Raw genomic sequence first — 7,784 nt, 5'->3', positions numbered from 1 at the left:
GAACACCTGCACTATGGCGGCACGCATCCGGTCCGATGTTAATCGGCCCGATGACTTGTTTGACCTGCGGTCCGACAACTTATGCCGACATCGGGAAGATATCGATTTCAGCGGGAAGACATCGGGACGACGTCGGCATAAGGTGTCGGGCCGCAGGTCCAACAAGCCATCGGGCCGATTAACATCGGACCGGATGCGTGCCGCCATAGTACAGGTGTTCGGCCGCCTGTCGGCCTCCTCGTTGCCTCTTTGCAAAAGTTAGTCGGGCCAACACCCGCGTCGTATCTTTTGACGTCACCTGCCCGACTTTTTGAAGGGTGTTCGGCCGACTATCGGCCGCTAATGTCTTGCTGGCTGGGTGCAGCTACAGATACAGCAGTATGTACCACCACCACCCCCCCCCCCCCCCAAGTGTAACAGTGCAAAATTCACTTACAGCTACAGCAGTATAACCCCCTCCCCCCAGTGTTACAGTGGAAAACAAACCTACAGATACAGCAGTGTGTACAACCCCCCCCCCCCAGTGTAACAGTGCAAAACACATCAGCTACAGATACAGCAGTATGTAGAACCCCCCGCCCCTACCGCCCTCACTGTAACAGTACAAAACACACCTACAGCTACAGATACAGCCGTATACACCCCCCCCCCTCAGTATTACAGTATAAAACACACCTACAGCAACAGATTCAGCAGTATATACAACCCCCCAAGTGTAACAGTGCAAAAATTACTTACAGCTACAGCTACAGCAGTATGTACACCTCCCCTCCCCCTTAGTAACAGTGCAAAACACACCTACAGCTACAGCAGTATGTACAACCCCCCCCCCCCCCCACCACGGTAACAGTACAAAACTCATTTACAGCTACAGATTCAGAATTATGTACACCCCCCTCCCCCCGCTGCCACCACTGTAACAGTACAAAACATACCTACAGCTTCAGATACAGCAGTATGTACAACACTCAAACGCCTTCCCCCGTGTAGAGTGCAAAACACACCTAGACCTACAGATACAGCAGTATGTTCAACCCCCCCCCCCCTCCCCGCCTACTGTAACAGTACATAACACACCTACAGATACATCAGTATGTACAAACCCCCCCCCCCCCCCCCCCAAGTGTAACAGTACAAAACACGCCTACAGCTACAGATAGATCAGTATGTACCCCCCCTCCCAAGTGTTACAATGCAATACCTACAGCTACAGATACATCAGTATGTACACCCCACCCCCCAAGTGTAACAGTGCAAACCACACTTACAGCTACAGATTCAGCAGTATGTACTCCACCCCCCCCCCCCCCCCCCCCTGTAACAGTGCAAAAATCACTAAGTTGTAACAGCTACAGCAGTATACCCCCCCTCCCCGTACAGCTACAGCAGTATAAACAAGAAGGGCAAAGCCCATACAACTCACATGCTTGACCTTTACATGACCTTGGCCTTCAGGGTCAAGGTCAAACAACTAAACCTAGCAATGACATCATATACTAAGAACTGCTTTACACATTTTTTCTACCAAAATACATGTGACCTTGACCCAAGGTCAAGGTCATCCAAGGTCATGCAACACAAAGCTGTTAATTCAAGACATAGGAAGTACAATGGTGCTTATTGGCTCTTTCTACCATGAGATATGGTCACTTTTAGTGGTTCACTACCTTATTTTGGTCACATTTCATAAGGGTCAAAGTGACCTTGACCTTGATCATATGTGACCAAATGTGTCTCATGATGAAAGCATAACATGTGCCACACATAATTTTTAAGTTTGAAACAGTTATCTTCCATAGTTCAGGGTCAAGGTCACTTCAAAATATGTATACAATCCAACTTTGAAGAGCTCCTGTGACCTTGAAGCAAGGTAAACCAAACTGGTATCAAAAGATGGGGCTTACTTTGCCCTATATATCATATATAGGTGAGGTATTCAATCTCAAAAACTTCAGAGAAAATGTGAAAAATAGCTGTTTTTTAGAACACATTTATGGCCCCTGCGACCTTGACCTTGAAGCAAGGTCAAGATGCTATGTATGTTTTTTGGGGCCTTGTCATCATACACCATCTTGCCAAATTTGGTACTGATAGACTGAATAGTGTCCAAGAAATATCCAACGTTAAAGTTTTCCGGACGTCCGGACGGACGACTCGGGTGAGTACATAGACTCACTTTTGCTTCGCATGTGAGTCAAAAATCACTAACAGCTACAGCAGTATGTACCCCCCCCTCCCCGTACAGATACAGCAGTATGTACCACCCCCCCCCCCCAAATGTAACAGTGCAAAATTCACTTACAGCTACAGCAGTACAACCCCCCCCCCCTCCCCCCAGTGTTACAGTGGAAAACAAACCTACAGATACAGCAGTGTGTACAACCCTCCCCCAATCCAAGTGTAACAGTGTAAAAAACACCTACAGCTACAGCAGTATGTACACCCCCCCCCCTCCCAACTGTAACAGCTCAAATCGCACCTACTGCTACAGATACAGCAGTGTGTTCAACCCCCCTCCCCCCCCCCCCCCGTGTAACAGTGCAAAACACACCTACAGCTACAGATTATGAGATACAGCAGTATGCTACAACCCCCCCCCCCCCCCCCACTGCAACAGTACAGAACTCATTTACAGCTACAGATTCAGAATTATGTACACCCCCCCTCCCCCCACTGCCACCAATGTAACAGTACAAAACTTCCCTACAGCAGTATGTACAACACTCCACCGCCTTCCCCCGTGTAGAGTGCAAAACACACTTAGAGCTACAGATACAGCAGTACATGTTCAACACCCCCCCCCCCCCCCCCTGTGTGCAAAACACACCTACAGCTACATATACAGCAGTATGGTCAACCCCCCTCCCCCCCTACTGTAACAGTACATAACACACCTACAGCTACAGATACATCAGTATGTACAACCGCCCCCCCACCCCCCAAGTGTAACAGTACAAAACACACCTCCAGCTACAGATTCAGCAGTATGTACGCCCCCCCCCCCCTCCCCAGTGTTACTGTGCAAAACACACCTACAGCTACAGATTCAGCAGTATGTACACCCCCCCCCCCCCAAGTGTGCATCAGTGCAAAACACACCACCAGCTACAGATAGATCAGTATGTACCCCCCCCCCCCAAGTGTTACAATGCAATACATGTACACACACCTACAGCTACAGATACATCAGTATACATACACCCCACCCCCCCAAGTGTAACAGTGCAAACCACACTTACAGCTACAGATTCAGCAGTATCATGAGTATGTACTCCACCCCCCCACTGTAACAGGACAAAACACCTACATCTACATATATACAGATACAGCAGTATGTACTCCCCCCCCCCCCCACTGTATAACAGCAAAACTAACATTAAAGCAAGAAAAACCAAAATCACTTACTCGCTGGATCCGTCGGTTGACCTCGAGTTGACGTTAACAGCTTGAACACACCTGTAGGTTTCCATCCGTCCTTGGCTACACAATTTTAACTTGTCAACTATCACCGCCACCACGTGGCACTGGGACCAGCACTCAGATTGAGATCCCGAGGCGACATTCGTCTCGGATAACATATCATCAATGTGCTGTACAACATTCGCAAGAATGTCTCTTCTTTCGATATTAACTTGAACTAAGAAAACAAATAAACTTCGGTCACGCGGGAAAGTAGCAGCTAGCCGGCCATGTTCACACTCAATCTTGTTTGTACCGTAAGGAAAGCTATAAGAGTATTTCAAGTATATATGATGGCGTATTTTTAAAATGTAAAACTCATGGTTTGAGCTCATGCTGTATTTGATTGCAAATATACAAACAAAACTTACAATTAATTATCCTACTCCTATGTGAAAAAGTCAACAAATATGAATAATTTAGTTTCGCATTTGCAGAGTCATGTCACGCCGTTCCCGACGCTTGAACAGGGGACGTAACAAATGTTAAAATAATGATAATAAATTCAAGTTGTTATCTCCCGTAACTCTGCATATTTTTATCGACAGCAACATTGCGTCGGGCCGATGTCGGGGTTTATTACGTACATTTGCCGAGTTTTACACACAGGCAAACTATATCGGCGCGACAACGGACGTCGACACACGACATTTGACGACGTCACCCGACTGAAATCGTCAGTCGGCCGACGAAAGCTTGCTAGCTGGGGTCCTCTGTATCTCCTGCATAAACTACAAAAAGTCCAAAACTCGGCAGCACGCCTCATTCTGAAAGCACGAAAACGAGATCACGCAACACCACTTCTTCACACACTGCACTGGTTACCTATTCAAGCCCGCATTGACTACAAACTGTCCACCCTCTGCTTTAACTTCTTTTCTGGCTCGTCTCCTGCTTACTTCTCTGAACTCCTCACCGTCTATTCTCCAGCAAGACAACTCCGTGCCTCTTCTGACTGTCGCATCCTCACCATTCCACACACCAAAACCAAAACATACGGACAACGCACTTTTACTTTCTGCGCACCCACACACTGGAATTCTCTCCCCTTTCACATCCGCCACTCTCAGTCACCCCAAGCATTCAAACGAGCACTTAAAACGCACCTCTTCAAGAAATACAACCCCTGATTTTGTTTTCTCAGTCCATCAGTAGGCTACATGTAGTGTATTTGTTGTTTTAGTGATAATGTGATAATGTGTATACACATTTAGGGCTGTTTTTCAGTATTAATAACATGTTCTGTTTGATTAAGGGTATTCAGCTGGTATTTCCTTGTTTTTACTACCTATTTTATTCATGTTTTTATATTTAGTCAAGTTTTGACTAAATATTTTAACATCGAGGGGGAATCGAAACGAGGGTCGTGGTGTATGTGCGTGTGTGCGTGTGTGCGTGCGTGTGTGTGTGTGTGTGTGTAGAGCCATTCAGACTAAACTACTGGACCGATCTTTATGAAATTTGACATGAGAGTTCCTGGGTATGAAATCCCCGAACGTTTTTTTCATTTTTTTGATAAATGTCTTTGATGACGTCATATCCGGCTTTTCGTGAAAGTTGAGGCGGCACTGTCACGCCCTCATTTTTCAACCAAATTGGTTCAAATTTTGGTCAAGTAATCTTCGACGAAGCCCGGACTGCGGTATTGCATTTCAGCTTGGTGGCTTAAAAATTAATTAATGACTTTGGTCATTAAAAATGGGAAAATTGTAAAAAAAAATAAAAATTTATAAAACGATCCAAATTTACGTTTATCTTATTCTCCATCATTTGCTGATTCCAAAAACATATAAATATGTTATATTCGGATTAAAAACAAGCTCTGAAAATTAAATATATAAAAATTATTATCAAAATTAAATTGTCCAAATCAATTTAAAAACACTTTCATCTTATTCCTTGTCGGTTCCTGATTCCAAAAACATATAGATATGATATGTTTGGATTAAAAACACGCTCAGAAAGTTAAAACAAAGAGAGGTACAGAAAAGCGTGCTATCCTTCTTAGCGCAACTACTACCCCGCTCTTCTTGTCAATTTCACTGCCTTTGCCATGAGCGGTGGCCTGACGATGCTACGAGTAAAATGGCATTGCGTTCAGTTTCATTCTGTGAGTTCGACAGCTACTTGACTTAATATTGTATTTTCGCCTTACGCGACTTGTTATTACTTAATTAGTGGAAGAATCTGTTGTAATGTATGTTTGATGGTGTATGCTTTTAATCAAGCGTTGCTGACTATGAATGTAAATGTAAATGCTTGTATAACTGTGTTTGAATTTTAAATGTGTCAAGCGCAAAGAGCATAATTGTAAAGTTATGATGTTGCGCTATATAAATGCTCATTTATTATTATTATTATTATTATTATTATTATTATTTCATTTTAAAGTTACAACACTTTTTGATACCAATTTTTGGTTACAAGAAAGGAAAACAGAAAATGTGTTGGGGATTGTTTCCAAAGTTATGTTGGGTTTGTCTTTAGAATATGTAATGTTTAGAATATAAAAGAGTTTTTTTAAGGGAACTTTTTTTAAGCCACACCGATCGACACAAACAATCGATTTCGCTAATATTTTGCCTGTGATATTTTTAGAGTGTGCTGTAACAAGTGTGAAAAAGAGAGAAATCAGTCGGACAGACTTTATGTTACAGAAATGTGAATATGATGACATGCCAAGATTGAGATAAACAAGGGTTGGGTAATTGAATGGGGTTTCTGACCGATCAGTTACAACCACATTACCTATAATTATTGGAAGTGGTATTAATCCCTGGTTTACGTTTCTGGCAATGATGTGTTTACGTTTGGAATATTGTAACGTGTCTGTCCGATATGGCTGGAAATAGCGTAGTTACATGACGTTTTCGTAGGCTAAAATTAGATAAGTTTCTTAATTCACATGTGCATATTTCCTGACGCATCCGATCGAGTTTAACCAAAACATGACACAATGCCGAGCAGAGTCCCCACAACCGTATATGCAAAAAAGAGAAAGACATTGACCGTGACATATTTGCACAGACCTTCAAAACGTACCATTACCTTTATGTTGAAAAATAGCATCAGGAGAGGTAAAAGGGATAGTACTCTGACAAATATGTAAGTTGAGTGAAATAAAGCGCTGTTTTAACGTGTTCACCATCTGCCATGTCAAAAAATAGATATAAGTATAGCTTCAGGAAGTTAAACATTATTATATTCCAGTCAAACCTATTTCAACACACACTAAAACTATCAGAAACAAAATGTTAGCCAATGTATCAGCAAAGTTGTTTTTCCTGGTCAATCGCTGTCGGACTGATGTCGTTAAGGCAACATTTTAGTTTTAACGCACACACACACACACACACACATCCACACCCACACAAACACACACACACACACGAACACACACACACACACACATACACACACACACACACACACACACGCACACACATACACACACACAAACACACACACACACACATTCAACACACACACACACACACACACACACACACATGACGTCCACAGAATCATGTCGACAGGTGATCAACAACCTGAACAAAGCAACATTAGACCTGCCGGAGGGATCACGTGTGGGAGTGATGGTGACGACCCACGTGTGGGAGTGATGGTGACGACCAAGGCAGAGCTCCACCTGTGGGTCAACGGCAGTGATCGGGGAGTCATCGCCACCACTGTTCCCACGCCCTGCTTTGCGTTCTTTGAACTTCGTGGCCGGTATCAACAGGTTTGTATGTGTCTAAATGTCTTCTGTCTGTCAGTCGGTTTTGCAGCTTATGTTCCTCTGTTGGTCTGTGTATGTGTGTTTGTGTGTGTGTGTGTGTGTGTGTGTGTGTGTGTGTGTGTGTGTGTGCAAGTGTGTGTGTGTGTATGTGCGCGCGTGTGTGTGTGTGTGTGTGTGTGTTTGTGCATGTGCGCGCGCGTGTGTGTGTGCGTGTGTTTGTGCATGTGCGTGCGTGCGTGTGTGTGTGTGTGTGTGTGTGTGTGTGTGTGTGTGTGTGTAAAATGAATAGAGAGAGAGTGAGTGCGCGTACACGCGTGCGTGCGAGAGTATGTGTGCGTGTGTGTCTGTGTGCGTGTGTTCATGCTTTCGTGTGTGTGTGTGTGTGTGTGTGTGGGTGATGGGGGTATTTTCTTTTCTGCATGAATGCTGGTTATTAAGGGTTACGTTTGCATATATTCAATATATACCTGAAAATACCTGAATACACTGGGAATACCTGAAAATCTACCCGAGGAAAAGTACGCAAGCTATTCAGGACGAGGTGTGTTAAGTGTTTTATCCCTTGCCAAGACGTTTTCATCAAAAA

The 7,784-nt window shown here is 44.0% G+C and overlaps 2 protein-coding genes across 2 annotated transcripts in view; both read left to right on the top strand.

Moving 5' to 3' along the window:
- The window catches only part of LOC138976335 (E3 ubiquitin-protein ligase TRIM56-like), an 88,239-nt gene that overhangs the window by 26,576 nt on the left and 53,879 nt on the right, over nucleotides 1-7,784 (top strand). The gene's annotated exons all lie outside the window — the stretch shown is intronic.
- LOC138976323 (E3 ubiquitin-protein ligase TRIM56-like) overlaps nucleotides 1-7,784 on the top strand; it is an 85,969-nt gene that overhangs the window by 63,530 nt on the left and 14,655 nt on the right. The gene's annotated exons all lie outside the window — the stretch shown is intronic.

This window comes from Littorina saxatilis, linkage group LG9 (assembly GCF_037325665.1).
Source record: "Littorina saxatilis isolate snail1 linkage group LG9, US_GU_Lsax_2.0, whole genome shotgun sequence".
In the NCBI taxonomy this organism is placed as follows: Eukaryota; Metazoa; Mollusca; class Gastropoda; order Littorinimorpha; family Littorinidae; genus Littorina; species Littorina saxatilis.
The sequence above is the reverse complement of the archived record's forward strand: the minus strand, read 5'-3'. Positions and strand labels throughout refer to the sequence as shown.